This window comes from Camponotus vicinus, unplaced genomic scaffold (genome assembly GCF_025532165.1).
Source record: "Camponotus vicinus isolate PSW18456_S1 unplaced genomic scaffold, iyCamVici1.0 SCAF_2, whole genome shotgun sequence".
Classification (NCBI taxonomy): Eukaryota; Metazoa; Arthropoda; class Insecta; order Hymenoptera; family Formicidae; genus Camponotus; species Camponotus vicinus.
In genome coordinates, this window is record NW_028141956.1 from 4,380,991 (window position 1) to 4,405,175 (window position 24,185).

General features: G+C 41.8%; 1 protein-coding gene across 3 annotated transcripts in view; it reads left to right on the forward strand.

Moving 5' to 3' along the window:
• The window catches only part of LOC145967294 (MAP/microtubule affinity-regulating kinase 3-like), a 206,120-nt gene that overhangs the window by 42,181 nt on the left and 139,754 nt on the right, over positions 1-24,185 (forward strand). The gene's annotated exons all lie outside the window — the stretch shown is intronic.

A 24,185-nucleotide genomic window follows, 5' to 3' on the forward strand; every position in this document is an offset into this window, starting at 1 on the left:
GCCCTGTCCACGTTGGAAAGTTTGACAAAAGTTTAACTTATTTTCCGTCTTACGGCAGACCCTTTAGTTACAGTTACACGAGTATCACGACGAACGACCGCGTAACTCTGCTTCGCCAACGGCAAGAAACTTCGACACTATCGCGGTTAATTAACGCTCTCTCGTTAATGGAGCCCCGATCGGCGTATCCATTTAATTACCCGCGCGCTGTCCCGCCGTCTATATAGCAGTTCGTATAATTCCCGGTAAGTGTCTACCTTCTGTCTACATCGCATTATCCGCCTCTATCCACGTCGGTAGAGAGCGACAAATCGCGCAAACCTCTCGCAAGTTTCACCGATTAATTCGCGATAGACAGGGGTACATTTACATTTACTGACCACTCGAGATTGCAAATTTTTAATTAGGCTGCTTCTTGAGTTTAAGTGCGTATTCCATCTCTCAAACGTCTTGCATTCAAAAGCGTTAATCTTATTGTAAAGAGAATGGTACAACAATTTTTATGCTGTGAATTTAATCATCTTTCGCGCGTGTTGAAATACTAAAAAAAGTTTTGCCGATGTAGGTAAGTTTCTAGACGTCGCAACAAAAATTTTTGTATCTGCCAGAGCATTGTTTATAACATGAATTATTATAGCGATAAATTCTAGCAATATTCTTCTGGCAAATTTAAATTTCATTACTAAATATTAATCACTGTATCGGATAATGAATTTCTATATTATAACTAAAACGATTTTTCTGTACTATCAAAGTCAAACTTTATAATAAGTATGATTAGTCTTAATTGGAGAGGCGTCATAAAAGGACTTTCTTTGTTAATTTCATCAACAGTTGAGATATAAATTCTGTCATTTGAATTAAATTAATTAAAAAATGTATAAAAAGCGTTATCGCAATATTTGTTCATTATTTATCTACCTAATTTTATTAATTTTATTAATTTTTGACACCTAGAAAATTGTAGTTGCAAAACCATTTTTTTGAGAAATGAAAGTATCAAAACTATCTCTACGAATTTTCATCCACGTCGCGCATTTGTCATCCTAGAAACTGTCACGCGGCGCTTACGCAACGCAAAACGGTCAAGCTTTAGTTTGCGTATCCGGTCGCACGCACATATGCACGCGTGTACACGTGTCCCGCTAAAATCGGCTTATCGGCCATGACTCGCGTTGTGGACTTAAGCCACCGCTTGCTGATCAACGATCGAGCCGGCCGGCCAGCACTTTCGTTTATAGCATATTAAGCTGTTACGCTCTATTACGGGAGACAGGAGGAAATAAGTAGTAAAAAGAAAATAAAAATATGAATATTGACCAATCAGACGCGCGCCGCGCGTACCGCGCCCAGGGGAGCACTCCTGGAATTGCTCAATTTACTCGTTTCCTTATTTCCACTTCTTATGCCCTTCCATCCATTTTGCGATGGCTATTACGGCCACGTAGCTACTGTGCGATGCGTTCTCATGCGAGAGCAGTTTCTCTTTCTACTTCTCTCTCTCTCTCTCTTTCTCTCTCTCTCTCTATCTCTATCTCTTTCTTTCACGATCTTCCGTTTCCTCCGATAAAACCAAGATCACATCTTGGAAAATATCTTCGACGAATAATCCCGACATTTCTCGGGATCGCGAAAACCTTGTATAATTTACAGTCTGTATGTTTTTTAACCGCCAATTAATTTAATTATATAACATCAACGAAATATCCCGTTTTTACGATCGATGTCACTGCAGTTTTACATGCGCATATTATTGATAATAACGCGTGATTAAGGCGCGCTATATTTCTGTCTTTTTCTTAATTGATCATCGCTTTTTCGATGGGAGAGTTTTAATGAGGAAACAGCTTGTTGACGTTACTTGTTTGGGCTCCTTTTACATTCTGGATAATTTGACAGAATTGGAATGATATTCGAAACCGAAGTATTTCTTGAATACAAGGCTCGGTTGTTTCCTTCGTATATTCTTCCAATTTGCATTCCATCTGTAAGCGAATGCCGGACGGGGCCGTAAAAGCAGATTGCGAAGCGCCGGGTGAAAAGCTGCAAAGTCGCTTCGTGAAATAATGCATCTTGTTTCTCTCGGGCATCGCGTTTTATCAAGAAACGCCGAAAGGTAACGAAAGACGAGAACGAATGAGTTTTCCGAGCTTCGAAAGACGTCTCGCATCTTTGTGCGCCGGGTGTATAAAACGGTTCACACCGAAAATTGTACAATAAAGCGAGTCTAGAATGTCGTAAATTCGACCGCTGCTCTCCGTGAAGAATTATCATCACGAATCATGAATTCCCTCTATCAAGACGAAGACGAAGAAACACCGGCGCGTCGGGTTTTGTTCGGTCGAGAACGAGTTCTAATGTCGGCGGGGATTTCAAGCGGTGCAGGTTTTACAAGCGCGTCCGGTAATTAGCAGGGATTCGATTAGCTTACTCATCATGGTGGTGGTAGAAACCACGCGCGTTCGCGGTGAAGCCGTGAATGCGTGCCATGAGCGCGATCGCTCTCTCTCCCTCTGCCTCCCTTCTCGGGGTCTCCTGGGATAACCGGAGAAAGAAAATGTCTAATTAATGGCTGACCCAGTCCTAGTATGGCGCGTTACAGACTTATGACCAAGTGTCGTAATTGCTCGGGCAAAGGGGTGACTAATAGTCCGCGCGCGTTATGCGTACGCGGACACGCACAGTATTATTTAACTGATAGTTTCGTAACTTAAGGTTTCGTTAACCAAGGTATTAGCAAAATTGAAAAGACCATCCCTTGTTTCTGTGCGTTCTTGCTTCACTTCTGCGATAAGTATAAAAGAAGCGATCTAGCGCAGAAAATTATATGAAGGAACGAGAAAAAAAAGCGATAAATTGAACACATGTTTGACACGCTTTCTTGAAAAAAAAAAATTGTGCTATTCAATCGTAGCGTCATAATTAAGTGTTAGAAAAAACGAGACACGTTTGACTTGACAACTAACGTGACAAAAAACTCATCATCGTAATGCAATGAGATTCTCGATGAATCATTAATACGTCGTTGATGAGCGTCGTATAATTCTCATATCAATTCTCGTGCATTACCTCTCTCGACAAAGTGTTAATGGTCTTTCGCGACAAGAGACGGAGAAGAAAGCATTCTTGTCAGAAAGATGACACATCGCTCGTTGCCACTCCAATTGATTACGTGCAAATATCGATAATTGTGAGAGCGATTGATCGTCGAGAAGACGAAAGGACGGAGAAGAGAAACGAAAGGAGGGAAACTTAGATCTCGATGCTAGAATCGTAAGGAGATCCGAATGATTTGCGGGCTTCTCTAGGTGAAAGGGACCAACCAGGGGGTTCAACCGCACAGAGTTCAACCATCGAGCGATACACACATACATAGGTACACGCACGGGAGAAGAGTGGTAGGAATGAGATGAGGTTCCTTGCCAAATCTCGCCTAAGCAAACAGCCCTTGCGCGGCAGGTTAGATTTGTTTTCCAGATTAATGCATGGTTAACTGGCGGCGCTCTCCCGCAGCCTCCCCTTTCCCGTCTCCTTTCCACTTTCCGCTCTTCCGCTTCGCTCTTGTATAACTCGCTCTCCTAACTAAACTATAATTCTTGGTCGTATCTCTCGTCGTAAGAGCGTTTAATTAATACGGTCTAGTGGCGCGCGGGCTATTTCCACGAAATCTGGTAATCTATAGCGTACTTTCGTGTCGCGAGCGTAATAACGTTTTAAGCGTATCGTCCCACCTTGTACAACCTTGTTAGTAGCCGACCGCGGTAATTTCCCCCTGCGACACGCTACACGGTCAGCCCGCAGCAATACACTTTTCGCAAAGCACGAGAGATTGCTCCGCTCTCTCCTTCTTCTCTCTCTTTCATTCTTAAGTCGAATTAAAAGTCGAGGTGTATTCGTTTCGGCCCTTGAGCGAAACTGCGTAAGATTGGAAGCGCTCTCTCCAAGTTCACTTAACATAAATTATCCAACATGCTGAGGAAATTGAGCGATATTTACTATAATCGTGCAACGGGGGATGATTATGATCCTCGAGGAATGCGTAAGATTTCGTACGTATATGTTTCAGCGTGTTTCCAGGCTTAAAGCAGGCCAAACATGGATTGTTTTCTGATCGCCAGGAAGGGTTCGTCGTGTGAAAAATGAATAGGGTCGTCCGGACGATCTCTCTTCATGATCTCGGTTAAGGGTTAAAGAGGGAGACCTTAACGCGTTACGGTCGCATTATTAAATAAGCCGTCACTTTATATTATATTCATCATTAATATAAATTTAATATAAAAATTTGAAGATAAGAACGTGTTTTTTTTTCACTGTTTTACGATCCAATTTATACAGTTGTCGCTTGATAAATCTATCGATACTTTCTGCAGTCTCATATGTTGCGTTCTAAAAGTTTATCGACTGTATTTACTCAAGCGAATTCGAAAAGTTAAGGGATTAACCAGGCTCTAAGTCGATTACCTCTAACTGCAACTTAGAAAGAACAGTGGCGATGTCGCTTGGTACAATTTGCGTTATCGTTGCTGCCGCAAATCCAATAAGTCCGAGAAATTGTGGGAAAACTTACGAGTATACTTATGCTGCGAGCAGAAACGTAAAGAGAGAGAGAGAAAGAGAGCTGTGGCGTAACGAAGATGCCGGACGATGTTGTTCGCGCGGGCCAATATGAGAGAATAAGAGAAAGAGAAGGAGAGAGAAAGAGGAAGAAAGAGAGAGCGGCGTGATGGTAGCGTTGGAGGCAAAGAGGTGGAGACGAGGAGCGATATACAACGCCGCTGGAGGTTAATGCCGCGATCCGGTTCAGGGGGCAACCTCGGTGCTCGTCTGAAAACAAGACCTTCCTGCTTTCCTGCTTACTCGCCTGCCGACTGAGCGATCGCGGCCCCGTTACTACGTTTTCGGATCTATGCCTCCGTATCTAATAGATGAAATCGGAGAGGAAGCTGTTCTAAGTACGAAACGTGTGTAGAAAATTGGAGCAAGAATGTAGTATAAATAATTTAAACAAGTAAATTGAAGAAAGTACGAATGTGGACCATTCAACTTCCATGCAGATTTGGATTTTATGACGAGTTTTCTCTCTTTCTCTTCTTCTATCAATATATCCCTATAATTTTTATAGGTGTTAGACTGCTAAATGCTTCAAATTTACTAGACAAATTTATGATGGTTTAGATATACGCAATTTATGTATAGTGTATTATTCAAATTCAAGTAGTAATATATAGAAAGTGTGTCGGCTGTCTAAGGACGATTGATTTTACTTTACCGTCATCGAATGTTCTTTTTTTTTTTCATGAAAGATCGAAAAGGATGCAAACGTGTACACAGCTGTTGTAACTTTTGCAAGCTGCCGTGACTGGCGTCTCAGCCGTGGAAGTTGGTTGGCTAATAGGGAAAATTGTTGATCGTCGGTCGCGACAGGTGCGGTCCGCCAACCATTGGCCTCCGGTCAGACCTTCGTCGGCGGACTGGACGAGGTTACCTCGGCATCGTGGTTACCCGCCGTCAAGGCCTCTTAAAGATGGTTTTCGTCCTCGAGTTTATTACTCGAATACCGTGCATTTATGCCGTCGCTCGTCTCCCTTGGGTGTGTTCGTTGACCCGTAGAGGAGAAGCGGTCGAGTTAACGCGAAGCGAAGCGCGTGAGAGACGGACGGCGCGGGCACCGAAAGACAGTAATTGGACTAAACGCCTTTGCCCGGTGTAAAAGCACTTGAGAGCGGCTTGACACGAAAATCCAAGAATTCGTGGATACGAAGATCCAACGATCCGATAATTGAGAGAATACAGAAAGAATTCGAACACTTGGACTTGTCCAAATTCTAGACTCTGTGAATTGTAAGAATCAAGATTGAAATATTTGAGAAAAGTTTCATCATATTTATTGTGATTCCTTCTTTACAGAATGTTGCGTCATATAAATTTTCAGCTACCGGTTCTTTAATAATCTCTCATGGTCGATTCCATGAAAAGTTTAAATGCCATTTTTCTTAATTTTATTTTTCTTTTCTATAAAGTATAGATGAATATGTCTCCTTAGGTAAAGATATATTTTATAAAAGGTTTTTTATAAGAGAAAATTCTATCGATCGAGGAGCACGAACGGATCTGAACGCGTCGGTCCATCGTTCGTCTCGTCGACTGGTGAGTGGGGAGACAGCGGAAAGACGGGTTAAACGATGTCAACTCCGGTATTTAACAACATGCACGGACGGAGAGAGCTGGCTCTTGACTCGTGTCAAGGGCCTGGGGTCTCGATCGCGGTAATGACTTTATGAGCGGCATCGGTCACCGTACGTGATATTTGCGGACGTCAATATCATCGATCAAGGTACAAGTTGTCTTCCGAAAAATTGCATTTTTAATTAAACTTTAATCTAAGACTTTTGCTTCGGTATCTCTTTAAATATTCAAGAAACATTCATGATTATCAAAATCTTTTTTCCCATGAGATCATGTTGGATTCGAAAAATCCAATAAAATTGCAATAATTTTGTGTGTCACATGATTCAGTAAAAATATTTTATACTTTAGTAAGATTTCGGAAGAATAAATAAAAGATATTTTAAAAAGTAGTCGAGATAGCGCGACGCGTCGTCGGTGAACTTAATCGATTGTAATAAAGACTAAAGTGTAAAGGCTTAATTTAGGTTCGCGTAATTCGTGAATTTCGAGACGTCGTAACTAGATACATACATACAGTCACGAGTTCCGCAGGGCATCGTCGAAGGACAGAGGAAAAGCTCGATTTACTTGGTACCCTGTATCGCCTGTTGAACTTGGACGTTTAAAATTACCCTGCTTAATGGTACTGTAATTGCGCGCCGGCTCCGTGGGAACAGAATGACGGCGGGTCGCTTCGACGGAATCTCGTAAGCTATTTGCGAATCTACGATTTCCACGATCGGAATTCGTGATGCGGACTTCGATCGCGGCGTAATGACCCCGCGTGCGGGTCGGAAATACGCCGAATGATACGCTAAAGATAGCTTCCGCTTCGATAGCATCCTGCGAAGAAATGTCTGGAGGATGTCTGAAATTCGCGCAGATTTAAACATCATTGATATTACACACCTCGCTGACAGGTAACCGCTATTATCGGACGTCGTTTCGGTTTCAAATATTATATAAGATTAATAGGCAATCAATATATATATATATATCTTATGTTTTTGCTATTTCTACAAATCCTATTGAGACTCTTAATGCTAGAAATCATGTCTCGGATTACTTTCATACGGCAAAAGTCAAAGTAGTAAAAAGAGAGAGAAAATGATTAGTACAGCAAGAATGCAAACATGTAGCCGAGTCTTCATTTGCATTAATGATTCAGGTTTATTACCGATTTCTCTTGCGGCTCTATGAAGGTTCGATCAGCTAATTAAGAAGAAAAATATTTAATACTCCATAAGCGCGGCTTATGGAAAGAGATGAGAAGTCAGACGCGCGCGCGCTCTCCAGGAAACAGCGCGCGTCGGTTTTTTTAATTTTATTTTTCTTAAAATCTGATTAATAACACCTCTCGACGCGTTGTTGCCGCGGCACGAAGTGCTAGTCACACTTTGTCCGTGTCTCTGTCTAACTGGCACCGATCGCGAGATTACTGGAGGTGTTCATCTCGTGAGAGAGATTCGTCTTCCAGTTTTTCTCTCTCTCTCTCTCTCTCTTTCTTCATCTATCTATTTTTCTTTCGAGGCGAGCTGCCGAAGGCATCCCCGTTCTCCCGCATCCGCGGAACGCGCGGGATAAATATCCTGTGGCGGTAGCATCATCAAACACACAATAAAGCCCGAGCCTCTCGAGGGCGCGAGATGCTGCAGCGGCGGCATAAAGACCTCCTCGGCGCGGCGGGAGAGATCGCAGCATCGATTACACGCCCGGTAAGGTCAGAGACCCGCGATCTGGTTGGCAGGCCATGTGTACCGACCCCAGTCGCTCCTCTAAACAATACCACGCAACCGCGTGTGCATTTATGCATGCGAGCGGTGCCTGTGCGAATCGCTCTGCGAATCATCCGCGAAATTATTTTTTTTTTCTTTAATTTCAAACGCTGGTCGAAGGTGTCGCCAACAGGTGTTTCGTTCGGAACATCTCTATTCAGCATTTTCATTTACATTTTCGTTCGAAGCTTCTTCTCTGAAAGAAGATTGATTGCAAAAAATCATAACATATTTCATATAATATATGTATAAATTTTGATAAATCTCTCTCTCAGTAATTATCTCAAAGTGTTTTTTATCTTCCTACGGACATGAAACGTCGAAAATCGACCGATTGCGCAGTTCACGTTTGAAGTAAAACGCGGCCAGTCCGCGGTACGTATTGACGCGTAAAAAGTTGGCATCTCGATTGGAAAATACGCATACGCGGCGCGGTTTCCCGTGACCGCTAACACGCGTGTTAAGGAACAGGATCGGGGGCACGGCTTTACAGCGGTACCTGGTACGCGCATATCGAACCGGTAAACACCGGCGGTCGGATGCGAAGCGCGTTATTAGCTCTCGGAAGATTTTAGGAGGAAATAGAATCTGCCGAGAAAGAGAGAGAGAAAGAGGCGAGTCCGGTAGCCTCTCCGAGGCGCATGCCTCGGTTCGTAGGGTTTTACGATCCGTGTAATCGATGCTGCGATCAACGCGCGGGGTCTTACGTTGCACCTTCCGCGCTGCCCACGAATGGCTTCGTTGTGCTTGTTAATCCCGCTGCAAATCTTATCGTTAGACAATTTTAGCGCAGGAAGCCCTTTATCGGTTTAGAAAGCCTCTAGCTGGCGGTCCGAGCGTATCCGAGACTCCGGAATAATGGTCATCTCGATGATATTAACTGCAATTGTCCGCAAGAATAGAGTTACGTGTCGCAGAGAGGATCTAATCTTTTAAATTTGACATATACGTGAAAAAGGATTCTCATTATACAGATTTTTATACGATTGTAGAGGAAAAAATATTAATTTATATTAATATTTTTATATAAATTATTTATACAATTTTAACGATGCGGATTATTACATTTAAATGTATGTAAATCTATAAAATACACTTTGTAGCAAAATTTTAAATTAAAATTTTTAGTTAAATATTTTTTTTTTTTTTGAATAATCTTTGGATATAGAAAATACAACACTTTCGATGAGATACATTTCTTCTGTTTCATGTAACACACTTTTTTCCATTGGCATGGAAAACTTTATTCCACTTCGAGTTCTCTAGTTGAAGCGCGCACATTTTAAATAACGTAGCTCGTTTAAATATTCACGCTTTATTAACTCGAGCCGTTCGAACATCAACGCAAGATGAAGCTTTATTGATCTCAGATATCTAGCTTCTTCCACTCTTGCTTTTCGAGAGCCGCGAACGGCGTTCACTTTGATGTTTCTGATCTCGCGCGCACATTTACAACATAGTCCAACATAGATGCAGCGAGTACGTTATCCGTCTCGATATTTAGCTCAAATAAAGCCGATTTATTGCCGGGAAGGATCGGTGAAATTTGCAAGCGGATTGTTATCGCTGAAATCGTGGGTGTCGGTCACGTTTAAAACCGCTCTTTCTCTCGTCGATTCGTCGTGGATGGGAAGGCGCATTGAGGATGCGAAGTACAAACGACCGTCCAAGGCCGGTGGCTCTCTCGGTAAGGCGGGATGAGTATTACGGTGGCCATAAAGCAAAGTCCTTGAACGCTACGCTGCCGTGAAAGAAGTTGGAAAAAGAAAGAAAGCGTGCGTATGACTAACAATTATTGCTAATGGGGAAACCTGCGGGATTGTATGTTAATATCGTCGCGTTTTCACTCTCGACTGCAAGCAAATCACGGAATCTTAACGAGACGCCAAAGTCATTGCCGCCTTTCTTTCGTCTCCGCCTGTCACCAGGTACCTACCTGTCATTTTTGTCTTTGCCTGTGGCCAGGTACCTATCTCGCGATCTCTTCAAATCTGGATTAGTCCGTCTGGAAGTGTCCATCTTTAAATCTAAAAATATCGAAGATTTTAAATTCAGATCAACCGGGTGTAACGCGTAAACTTATTCCATATATAAATGGATAATATTGTATACGTCGATATTTTAAAGACAACAAAAATTCCAATATTTTTACGAAAATTAATTTTAGGCGTACAGTGGCTTAGGAGCATCTTGTACGAGATCTTCGTGCGATGCTGGGCCGCGCCTATCTTGCAAATGCTAAATAACTAGGTCAGCGATTAAACTTAATGTGCGGCACCCGTGCCGCAATTCACGGCGATTTTTATGCACGCACCCGTTGTTGCGAATTGCCGACGTAGTTAGTTGACTAATAGGAGCGAAGCCTCATCCGCAAGCGATCTTTACAATCTTAAGAGCGATATCCCATCGGCTGAATAATCGAGCACCGAAATTCCTGAATTTATAAGAATGAAATCGCGCATGTGCGATAAAAAAAGACAACGAGAGGCATCGATATCTCCTCCAGAAAACGTTTATGTATATTATGTTTGAAAGTTCCACATGTGTGTGTGAATCGATGCGAGGAAACGTTCATGTTCGCCCCGATGCGAGCATCGGTTTCTCAGCCGAGACTGAGGAGGACGATCGGCCTATACAATACATAGAATAGCTATCGAGGAAACGTGTAGAAAGATCGATAGGCACTTGGTCGACCGTGTACACTCCTCCACACGTACACTCCCCTGCACGTCTCACTCGGTGTTTTATCGCAGGTGCGAATACGCGAATCGACATGCGTGCTTACTACATCGCTCTCTCGAACCGATTCCCCGAGAGGCGTCGCGTAGCCATTACGGGAGGTAGGGTTCAAAGGTCTTTAAATCATATTTTATGCAACGTTATTCTCCCGATACTACCGATAGTCGTAAATGCGGTCGGAACCTCTGCATTTCACGCGCCGATACGGCCCTTAAAGACGGGTTTCTCGCGGTCTCTCCTCGCTCGATCGCGTTTTGACGCGTAGAGAGCCGCGGTCAGATAGAGACGTTTATTGCGAAGGTTAAAATGTGTTTTGCCCGCCGTGAAGAAACGGCTCCATAGCGGTACCACAGCTCCGTGTTAAGATTAGCATAAAAACATAAACAGCAATGCCCGTTTCCTTCTCTTATTTAAATTGTAGCGTCATGCGTATCGCAACTGCGCCTCGTGAAACATGGCGATACATAAAGAAAAAGAACCCTGAGGTCATCTAATGTTAGAACATACGAAGAAATCTGACGGATTTTTCTCTACAAGTATAATAATAAGAGCTTGCAAAAATTTTTACATTTTCTTCTAATGTATTTTTTTTGAAAAGGTGAAGTAGAAACTGGAAGGATGATAGATGTAATAATGTTTAACTTAATTGTTTAGTAAATTTTACAGATGTTTAGGGGATGAGATCCTTCAATCAGAATCGCTCAAACGATCGCGTAGCATATTGAAGAAAAATCGTGCGTACGATTTTTTTTGACATTCTTTTTTCGAGTTTCGCGTGATCTTTGAGAATGCCTCCATCGTGATAGGTCATTGCTTAACCATGCTTACGAGATACGATCGACGGCGGAACGTCCTACGATGCTCTAACAATAGGCGCTGAAAGTACGTTCGACACCTTCGTTGTTACGTAAATCAAATCTTATGGCCGATAATCATGCTTACACCCATATACAGCCGCGTTTGGAGTATCCTGCTCGATTCCAAAAAACAGCCGTATCTCTCCGCTTTGGACGGGAAAATTTTACGGGCGTGTGAGAGCGAATTTGCCTCTCATTAGAATTGCAAATCTCGCGACGCGAATCATTTTGTCTATACTTTAACGTCATATTTCTGCAAAAATTATTTCTAACAGATATATATTTTTTTATTAAATTCTTTTTCCAATTATATCCAATTACTAATTAGAATTTTACTCTGCGTATCTCCCTTCAAAATAATTCGCAAAAAGTATATTTAATTTAAATTCAAGATTTATATACATTTCGACTTCGTATTTCGCGCGATTGTTGTAAAAAAAAAACATTAATAACGCAATGACATTTATTCGCTTGGCATCTCAATTATCTATGACTCCCGTTTGCCTCGAAGGCACTTTTGGTGCAACTGTCGTCGATCGAGGTCACCGCGGGAGATCTCTCCACGCGCTCTTACACGCGTGTCGCGCGTAAGCGCGGGTGCATTCCATGGCGATTGGTAAGCGCGTCGCACGCACGTACAAACGTCCTCGCGTTGAAATTGACGATAAAGTTTTACTGTTTTCCCGATAGCCACGAGTTACAAAGCCGCGCGATAAGGCAAGGTCGGTAACCGACCCTCCCCCTCGCTCCCCCTTTGATCCCGCTCGACAATACGTCGCTGTAATAGCGTACGTGACACACGTGTATATCGTACTTCATCACCGAAGCGCGTACCGCCTCCCTGTCGTTAGAAAGCCGTGCAATCGAGTCAACAGCGAGAGGAGTTGGAATTATTTTTATCGAAATGTACATATATACACACACGACATATAGAGAGTGCCTCGTCATTGTTGCTAAGAGCATTCGAGTACTTGAAGGATCTATCACGTTGATTAACTTGCTGATAGGATCAGTTTCTAATCTCTAGTCTATATCTTTCTTTGTCAAGTCTTTTGATTCCACTAGTCGCTTATCACGGAGATTACGAATGATATCGATATAAATATATACGGAAAATAATACACGGAAAAAAAGAACATTCTTGTTTTGGAAATATATTTAGTTTTAACATCTTGAAATCTTGAAATGAGATTATATTGCGTTAATTAAAGAAAAATATAATTGCTTGAATAATTGCTTACTTGAACGAAGTTTCCAAGTCATTTTATATAGTTCAATCAAGAAAAATATATTTTAATGATTTAAGATTGAATTTTTTTGAATGGAAAAGAAATAATGTTAGATAGAAAATAACATTTTTAAATCAAAGATTATAATTTTCTTAAAGTAGAATTAAATAATTATATATTCTTGAGATGACAATTACAATATTAAAATAAGACTATAATATTGTTAAAATTTAAAATTATTAAATTCTTCTAAAAGAAGATTATAAATTGTTGCGTGTATGAGAAACAATGAACGCATTAGTTTAAATTTTGACACTTATTTTTTTCTGTGTACATGTGGAATATACGTTGACTGTGTGTCGTAAGAAAATTTTAACATTTTAAGATGAAACTTTTGAGGGAATATATTTCTCACTTTAATTCAACAATCTTAAATGTTACAATTATTAATAGAAACAGTATCAATGTTTAGTATCTCGTATACACAACTCCGAGTTATGCGTCAATTCCAGGCCGATGTGACAAAAGTCAATCTGGCTAGCCATCATACGCGTGCGCTATCGGTCTGTTGAAATTTAACCCCCGTAACCCCCAATATATATCGTTATATCCCACAGTCGTCACGGTAAATCGCGATGATCGCGGGCGACCGCGCGACAATGTCGCCGTAGGAGAGAGATTTATGGGATTGCACATGCTTACGGTAAATCTCCGGCAAACATCACACGGCGGAGAGATACACGGCCGGATACGACAGAATTGTACAACGTGCGAGTCTTCTCCTCTCGCGGAAAATTCACGTCCGTTCCTCGCCGGATGGAGGAGTACTCCCTCTTTCTTTCTCTCTCGATTCGAAAATTCTCCCTCCTTTCCCCATAAATTCAATAATCTCGTCGTCCGCAAATACCGACCGGTAAGCCCCGTTTTCGCACGCCGTTCACGTAGATGCTCTCCGCGCGCGGCTTCGATCGACAAGCTCTCGTCCCGAAAGCGTTTGGATGAAATCGCCGTTCTGTTCCATTCGCCAAAGCCGCGGCGTGCCGCCGAAATTATCGCGCTGGCACGTGCCACGATTCCCCGATAAGCCCGACGAAACTGTCTGGGGCCCCGTGAATTAGGAGCCGATCACGCGTTTGGTTTTGCGTCCCGATCGGGTCGCCTATTGCCTTGGATCGCCGGTTACGATTAGCGATAACGTCCCAAAGATATCGGTACACGGATTATCCAAACAAATCATTTTTTCAGAGATAAGTGTTTATGAATCATCGAGAGAAATGTCTAAAGTTTCCCTCGGCATTTTTGACAGATAATATAGAATGAAAAGACTCAACGTGGATATTAGGCCATTAAAATTAATTTACAGCGGAAGAACCTCGAGATTTATGTCATGGTCGTGTGTGTGTCGAGGGATTCGACGAAAGATTAAAGGTACTGACCGCGTATCGCGGGGAAGATCGAGGTCCTAGTTTAATATTGACATTACGTGCCAGCCTCTTTGTACATACAATGTGTATGTCGGAATGACACACATGTGCTCGCGCGTGACCCAAGAGGGCAAGGCGAGTAAACACGTTTGCGCGCCTCTAATCTCCTCAGGATGCGCCAAATATATTCCCGGATACTAAAAATCCCGACACCTTCGACATACCAGCGGAATTTCCCAGAAAATCTTCGACAGTTACATCTCTTTCGCCCTATTCTTTTCGTATTTTCTCGAATTTAACGACGACAAACTTTAGAATATACATGTTTAACGGATCGTTCCTTCTTAGAAATGAAAAATCCTTGCATAACAACTTTACCCAACTTTCACTGATACGACTTATGTAACAACTTTTCTTACCTCACCTACGAAAAATACTTTACAATTTGTGAATTATCTCCAAACTCTTGTGACGTTTGAATTTATCAGTCACTTTCAACCCTTTAGCTCTCGCTTGATATTCTGTCAATACGAGAGGTGACGTAATGGATCCGAATGACCGATCGAACGAATTAATTTATTAGATGAAGGAGAATATAGGGAGGGTGAATCGCGAAAGAAGTGGCGCGTATTCGACCGGAATTTCATATTGATTGTTATATGATTTTGCTGTCGTCGGCGAAAGGGGCTGACACCCCCCTCTTCCCTGACCGAATCAGAAATACTAAAATAATGTCGTTGGCGGCCATCGGCGTTATTGTCGGTGATTTGTCTCCGACCCCGGCTGGTTGCCCGAATACCAAGCCTCTGCTCCAAGACAAATTCCTCCCGCAACGATATTTCATGATTGTCTGAGTCAGATCATCTCGAAAAATCCAAGCGCGCTGGAAATTACAGAGATTCTACGCGTATTTTCGCTTATATCATTAAATATATAGCGTATATTGAATTATTATCGGAAGGATAGCTATTAATTAATTAATAATAAATAAAAGTCCGCAGAGGGGCGACTTTTTGCAGTCTAAGCTCTCCCTGTCCAGCTATACCCGTTGAATATCACGAGGGATAAATAAAAAGTTGACTGACGTTTAGATGTATCATATCGAATAAACGTGACGAATAAAAATTAATTATTAATATCGACGAATTCTTTCTTTTAACGTCAGATCGAAAAACCCCAAACTGTGCGACATGTATTATGAATCGACTTATGAGGCGTCCTTATGACGTCCCCGTCGTTATGTCGTCGTATATTCGGCCAAATGCGAGGGACTAATTCTATGGTCGGTGACCGTTCACGCGAGAGGATCGTTTCGTCTTTACGGAAACCGTATTCGGATACGTGACCTCGCGCGGTTACGTTTTTTTCTTTTTTCTTTTTTTTTTCAAGCAGCCGCTCACGGTTTCGTGAATGCAGCAACGTCGCGTCGAGGAGACTCGCTCGTTAGGTGCCGCTCATTATGGCCGAGCCGTAAAACCGTCGGTCTTAATTAAGAAATGCTAATTCAGCGATTTAATCCGCCGATTCGATACGGAAGACCTACTTTCAATTTTTTCGCCCATCGCCGGCGGCGACGCGGGCGGAATTGAGGAAAGCATTAAACGCCCGCCGATTTACTTGCATATTCAATTACTCGTCGTCGGGACTTTGCGATGCGTCACGTAACATACGAAATCGAGATAAGTCGACTCTACAGATCTCTTGCGCGTGTTATGGTCTGGAAAACCTGTTACAGGTCAAACGAAACCTCTCGCGCAGTTTCCCACGAGGTGTATCTTCCTTCTATGTTAATATCCAGATGCAATAATATTGCACGGTTAACTTAATTTAGAGGTAATGGTTAACTCGTATATTTCTTGATTATAACTTCAACTTGCACCCTTGTGGATTTAAACATTTGTATTTCTCTATATAACTGCATCTTAAGAGAAAGAGATAGCGAATCATAATCTATAACTCAGAATTATCAAAACGTGAATTTTGCGTTACGAATATTAATAAACTCGTAAAAGGATTTAATTAAGAAAGAATATAATATTCGATCTCTGTCAATTTTCTATAATCTAGTCGAATAATGTTACTCGAGAACGCGAACTTGGCCGATCCCTTAATCATCGACAGAGAAACTTCCGTGAGTTGTAAAGAGGTCAGGAGGCGGGAGTCGCCGGATGATACTCTTCCGTCTCCTTTGACCGCGGCTCTTCTCCCGAGTCCCTCCATCGGGGCTTCCGCAGTCACGAAATACCCGCCCGGGAGAGGTTCCATTAAAAGCTATTAGCCATTAAAGCGTCGAAATATTTTATGCGCAACGGCGGAGGCGTATAGCGGGTAGTTATACAAGGCGCCCCCTAACTTACGACCGCTATCCGCACCGCGCGTTCGAAAACAAGGGAAAATCTAGGGCACTCTCACCGACCCCACCGATCGATCTACGCAGCCTCCGCATTCGAGCAGTACTTTTGATCCCATTTGGCCTCGATATTGCGCCGTGGCATTTACGCTTGCTCACTCAGGGATCGGGCCTGCTCTTTGAGATAACCGTCGACAAAATGTATAGACATACATGTAGGTGTAGGCTGTTAGACATAGGCGTAACATGCAGGAGATAAATGTAAACTCTGCTCTCGGATCTGCCTCGAACCTTTAATATCAGATTATATATATATATATATATATATATATATATATATATATATATATATGTATATATACAGGGTGGTCCACGTAAAGTGTTACAAATTTATATCTCGGAAACGAAGCAATTTAGAGAAAAATGTTTCAGACAAAAGTTGTATGGTTTCGAGGGGGACATAAGATGGTGCCATTAGTTTGATCTTGAAGAGTCACCTGAAAGTCACGTGAAGGTCACCTCCAACTTTTTAAATGGGATACTCTATATGCTTTTGCATATTCTTGTAGCTTATCTCGAGAGCTTTCCAAAACACTATAATTAAATTAGTTTTCGTTAAATACTTTCCGAATTATGAGGCTTGAAATCATTTCTTAATTTTACATAAACCGTAAAATATCTTGTAAAATAATTCATTCATCATTTTTCGATTATCTTACCTTAATACTTTTATGTACAAAATAATGAGAGGAATCAATTGGTGTAAAGAAAACACATAATTGTTTCGAAAAAAAAAATGTAATTGTTAATTGCAAATTACATTTTTTTTTTCGAAACAATTATGTGTTTTCTTTACACCAATTGATTCCTCTCATTATTTTGTACATAAAAGTATTAAGGTAAGATAATCGAAAAATGATGAATGAATTATTTTACAAGATATTTTACGGTTTATGTAAAATTAAGAAATGATTTCAAGCCTCATAATTCGGAAAGTATTTAACGAAAACTAATTTAATTATAGTGTTTTGGAAAGCTCTCGAGATAAGCTACAAGAATATGCAAAAGCATATAGAGTATCCCATTTAAAAAGTTGGAGGTGACCTTCACGTGACTTTCAGGTGACTCTTCAAGATCAAACTAATGGCACCATCTTATGTCCCCCTCGAAACCATACAACTTTTGTCTGAAACATTTTTCTCTAAATTGTTTCGTTTCCGAGATATAAATTAGTAACACTTTACGTGGGCCACCCTGTATATATACATATACATATATATATATATATATATATATATATATATATATTTGTATGTATGCTTGTATGTATAAATTCATATTGCTCTTTGCAAACAGTGCGAAGAGATTATTTTCCTCGATCAGTCGGAAGAAAGCGCGTTTGTACTACGCGTTGCAATTTCCAAGTCGCGGTTGCAACACACGGGAGCTGAAAAAACACTTTTTCTCAACAATGATGCGAGGAGAGACGTTCGGGGTAGTTTCTATCTTTGCGCGAGGAAATTGCGAGCGGTGCTGAGCCGATTGCGAGCCTAAATAAATAATGTCGAACCACCTGAATCGCGCGCTCAAACCAAGAGCGTCTGTGCGCTCGTGTCCGTCACTTTCTTGCCCTTCGCGAAAGATTGTTTACCCTTACGGGGAATATAATGTTTGGCTTTCGCCCGGTTTCCCCGATGCATTAATGCAATTCGTTAATTAGATCCGCGACGCGGAAGGGTTCGGAACTGAGAAAACATGTCGAACGTGAACGCGAGAAGCCAATTAAGACATACGAGAGAACCTGCTTCCCCGACGTTGGATTATTTCGTTAACGAAAATTCCTTCGTTAAGAGACCGGGTTTTCCGTTCTACTGAGACGGTTTATTAATCATAAATTATAGCGAGAATAATAATGATGAGGGCAACAATTTTGACAGTTGACTCATCAGTTAATTCTAACTGTCATCATGTTAGTCGGCTTCTAATAGCTGTTAACATAAAAATCTTTACGTATAATTCTTCTCTGCTTTATATGATTTAGGAATATTTTGAGTAAATATTGTTTCGACATAGTTGCTTTATTCAAACAACGCAAATATGTTTTGGATGTTATCTTTTTCCTACAAAGATAAGAATATCTCTTTGACTTTTGAAATATTTGTACTGTTTTGATAGATATATTTTCACAAATCTTCTTCTCAAAAAAGAAGCCAATTAAGACATACGAGAGAACCTGCTTCCCCGACGTTGGATTATTTCGTTAACGAAAATTTCTTCGTTAAGAGACCGGGTTTTCCGTTCTACTGAGACGGTTTATTAATCATAAATTATAGCGAGAATAATAATGATGAGAGCAACAATTTACCTTGACAGTTGACTCATCAGGTAATTCTAACTGTCATCATGTTAGTCAGCTTCTAATAGCTGTTAACATAAAAATCTTTACGTATAATTCTTCTCTGCTTTATATGATTTAGGAATATTTTGAGTAAATATTTTTTCGACATAGTTACTTTATTCAAACAACGCAAATATGTTTTGGATGTTATCTTTTTCCTACAAAGATAAGAATATCTCTTTGACTTTTGAAATATTTGTACTGTTTTGATAGATATATTTTCACAAATCTTCTTCTCAAAAAAGAAAGAGATAATTTATACCGCTCAGATATTTAACGAGTGTAACTCCAATATTACTCACTTGAAATTATAGATTACTTTTCGCGGTCAATTACGAGTTAGTCGCCGTATATAACAATCGAGAAGCTTGCTCGGTGGCGATACAAAATTATTTTGAGCGGTGATAAAATACATTGTGAGATCCGCTGTTTCGTAACGAGGCGCGACGAGGCCGAAGGATATAAGTGCGGGCTTCGATGGTCGAAATAAATGGAAATAAATAACCGAGGGCGAGTCTCGACGAGATCGGCGAGGTTCTCGGGAACGACGAGGCGGAGGTGGCGGAGGAGGAATCGAGGGAATAGGGTTGTTTCAGTGGGCGTATATAGGGTCAGTAACATCGCATCATGCATCACTGGAAGCGGATGGAGGAACTCGTCCGCTCGATATTTGCACCCTCTTGTGTATGCTGGTCACCCTCTCCCCTCTGCCCTTCTCCCTCTGTCGATGCCATATTTGTACGGGCGAATCTGTTCTACCATTCCCTTTCGCCGCGAAGTGTACATTTAGTGCTGCGAGTGTAATTGCGACGTAAGCACATTCGGCCAGCTTCCCCCTCGATCAACCCTTCGGAGCTCGCTTTCACTTCGATCGCATCTCCCAATTGGTTAAGGTAGTAGTTACATGATGACCGCCGAATGGAACCAATATTGCGCTCTCGTGAAGTATTTTTAAAATATATTAATATTCTACAACCATTTCATACGCTTGAAAGAGATTGTTAAAAATAAAAAAGTTATATAAAATGTTATTTAAAATATTATTTAAATATTATATATTATAGCAAAAATATGTTATTTTCTCTTTTGAGGTTCTTTGTCTTTTTTCTAAAAGATTAGGATAGACAGATTAGAATAGATTTGACGGATATCTATAAATAAGTAATTATTCAATTATCAATACTTTAGTTTTGTTCCTCTTATTTGTTTTACTTGATATGTGATATCTGAATTTATCGGGAATCTTTATTTATTTATTTATTTATTTCTATTCGTGATAGCTTTGAAAACTATAAAATGATATCTCTGAGTCCGGCCGATATTGTTATCCTCGCCGTGTGAGAGATAAAATAGCGCGAGAGAGAAAAAGAGGAAATATATAAAAGAAAAACGAAAAGGCGTCGAGAGTTTTATCGATGCGATATCGGTACGAGTATTTCACTCAAGCGCTCATCGTTGCCATCATCATGGTACATTGCATCGGGCTACATTTCTTCTGGACCACCAGAGATGTCCAATATCTCTCTATGAAGCGATCTTCGGGCGGGGGATCGCGGCGGGGGTCAGCGGCAGGGTGGCTTTAATATTTCGCCGGGGCGTGAGCGCGGCTCTCCCCGAGATTCTCCTCTTCGTTCTTAGTATCGATGTTTCTTGAAAAATGACGCGATACAAAACCGCAGGTTACTGACTCCGCGGATATCTAATACCTCATCTCGTAATAGATCATAATGGGTCGATTCAACGTGCTATTTAGCGGCACGCAATCCCTTTAAAAGCGAGCGAACGCGCATTATTATATATAAGCGCGTATAGATAGAGCTAGATCTTTGTACGAAATGCCTCAAAAGTCGCCTCATCAGCGTCGCACAATTTGGCGCGCATGCAAAGGAGTATAATTGAAAAAATAGTAGCCATTGCGTGTGGATGGATCGATATAATTATAAAGTGTTTGCGTGTTGCAGCCCGTCGAATCTTGATATGAATTTGAACGAAAAAGTCATTTTGCGCCATTTCACGCCCGTGAAGCAACATTGATCGCCACCGTCGTAGGTAGACAACCCGCGCGTGTCCTTGGTAGCGTAATCGAATATGTTTCGACTGCGGTGCGTTCCGTAACGCGAATGCGGTACACGTAATGGCAGTCATTACGTACGCAGAAGCCGTAGCCGCACGCGTAATTCGCAATTCCGAGGGATCGCGGTAATCGAGTGATCTCCTTGCGAGAAATATATCGGCCGGATTGCGGCTACCATGGGCGCGTATTCGCGTAGGATACGATGCGTACATACCTCGCACACGCGGCCTTGCACACCCTTCGTGAGTGAGAGATGGCGCGACCCTGAACGTTATGAGTCGAACCTTCATTGTGTCGATGCTGTGGCAACCGGTGATCGGCGAAACGACGTCGAACAATCTTGAGCGACGACCGACAGGCGCCGAGATAGAGAGAGAGAGAGAGAGAGAGAGAGAGAGAGAGAGAGAGAGAGAGAGAGAGGGGGAGGGGGAGGGAGGGAGAAGAATAATGTTCTTCTCGGAATCCATGTCTGATCATCGACGTCTTTATTCTCTCATCTCCTCGATTTATGAAAATTATTGACGCTCGTATCTCGGAAGCTGTCATCGACGATGACTGACGGTCGTTTTCTGGAGCGGCACGTGTGCCGTGAGTGAGGACAAACGTCGAGAATTATGAGATCAGTCGTATGAGCAATGAATCGCGGAAAAGGAATCCTATGCTAATGGGAATTTAATGACAAGATTATGAAAGGATTGTGAGAGGTGCGCTCGCTATTTCTCCGAGACATAACGGACAAACAGATGGTTTAAGAATGATGTTTTAATCTATCATGTTGGAAATATCGACATTTTCCATTTATTCTTCAATCTATCAATTTCTTCAGGAATTTTGATATTAGATATTTAATGCAATCTCGAGATTTTCTTAAATCACACACAAGATTTGCTCGAAAAATTGTCTCTAACTTCAAAAGCAATTTCCAACGTTGACAGTCTATAAATAAATAGCGCAAGTGTCTGTCTCGAAATGTAAAGTTATATGTATAAATGTTGCGTCGCGCATAAATATTGCGGCCTTTTGGCAACCACAGATGATACATTTGCGCGAAGAACGCGACTCCTGTCTCTCGTACTCTCATTCGCACAAACAAGCATATATCTGCAATGTGGTATTATAGAATAATATATTTTAATATCCGGCCACATAGCCGATAAATATCGGTGTCGACGCGTACTCTGGTCTCTCCTGATGAGAGAGCGATCGAGAGAGGAGCGGTTCCCCTCGTTTCCAGCCAGTCGTAAAGCTCGGAACACCCGGAATGGACCTTTTGTTAGGTTCAACGAGGGCACTCGAGCGTCGGTGCTACTGGATGGACGGATGAACGAGAGCCGCGAGCGTCCGAAGATACTCTCATAAGCGATATCTCGAATTTTTACGAGACTCTTCTCGAAAATATTTCGACCGATTGCGCCGAGAGAGTGCTTTCATGACGCCATCTCGACCGCCGCCTCTCGAAAAAGAGACCTCGAGCTTCTCGCGCGGCTTATTAATGCGTCACGCGATAGGAAGTTGACGCCTATCTTGTTGTGCCTTTTCTTCACTGTCGTATCTTCTCGCTTTCTTTCCCCTTTGCCCGTTCGCTCTGCCGGTCCGTCTCGAGAACACGTAAAGAGGCTTTATCGGGTGTAAAATGGCGAGTACGGTGGCAAGCAGTGAGAGTCAAGAGGATCGTATGACGAACGAGTGGATATCAGCGACAAGCCTGCGGAAGGTGGAGGAGGGAGGGAAGAAGAAGGGTTACGCGCGGCGACACACGCGATCGATAAGTTTCGCTCCGAGGGGAGATGAGCGGGCGGGGGAGGGGGAGCGGAGAGGGTGCGTTGCCGCTGGTCTGTCTGATACGCGTGAAACGGCGCGGAAATTTAGCGGACCGGTTTCTCGATTACTTCGACCTTAGGCTATTTTACATTTACGCGGCGACAACATCCAGCCGCTTACAGCTCGGTTGGATATCCCGGCTCGACACGTTAAGTGCCGCTGACAATTTGTTAGCTTTGCGCGCAAAGAATGCTAACAAGAATGCAATGCTCCTCGATACCTCTCGCTGAAGAGATAAAGGAGTAACGGAACACGTCTGACATCCAGTGAGGCAAGAATTTTTGAATTCGCCGAATTTTTGAATTCAGCGAACAATCTCCGTATCCGTGGAAAGTAAAAATTTCTTCATCAAACCTGTTTCATATAAAAATCATGATAGTGTGCACAATTCGATTCCTACAGCATTAGTTAAATATTTAATATCCAGCAAATTAAGCTTTCCTAAGAATTAATTTTAATCTTTTTTTTAAATTTGGCTATTAACTATAAATATACTAAACAATGCAAATATGTAAAATAAAAACAATATAAAGCGTAATTCATATTTATATCCTTTTTTCTTGAAGTCTATCATGTGTGTAAAATAATTAATTTTCTACATTAGATAACTTTATATTTAAGCTTCTCGTATCTCGCGATTTTTCTTCCAAGAATAGTAACATATTATTAATATTTCCAAGATTTATAACTCTCCACGCATATCTTTATCGAAAGAAGAAGTTAATCACTTGACGATCGAAAAGCCGGGTGTATCGCCATCGATCATCGGATGAAAATGATATAGTTAAATCCATAAAAGATTTCGGGGCGGGAATGGCACCGACTCGAATCCAGATTCATTCGGCATGCCCAACCTTATATTCTAATAGTTCTCGCAAAATGTGTCGGGAGCACGCAATAAAATATATATATCGCGGTCCGAAACGTATCATTCACGCGTGGGAGGCGCCGATCGATTTGCGCGCGACCAATTTTTCGAAAATAAAAGGGAAAATCTATATGATAAATTCCCACGGCAAGAGGGAAAGATGACAAATCCGAGGCAGGATCGAGCTAATCGCTCGCTCCGTGATGGGACTGACGTCACGCGAAATCGAGGCTCGAAATGCCGCGTGTTCTATGATGCTCTTGCAGACAAGCCGCCATTTATTAGCGCTACGAGGGGCTATCGCGTAATCCGATATTCTGCGATTTGAGTCTAATCGTGGCCGACCGACATTAATCGAGACGAAGTTTGATTTAAACGAGAGAATTACCAGCCAACTGTGTGTTCTCAGGTATCTCTCAAGCGCGAGTATTCTCGGAGTGATCAACCGTGTCGATGGTATTGACAACTCGCCGCATTCTCGA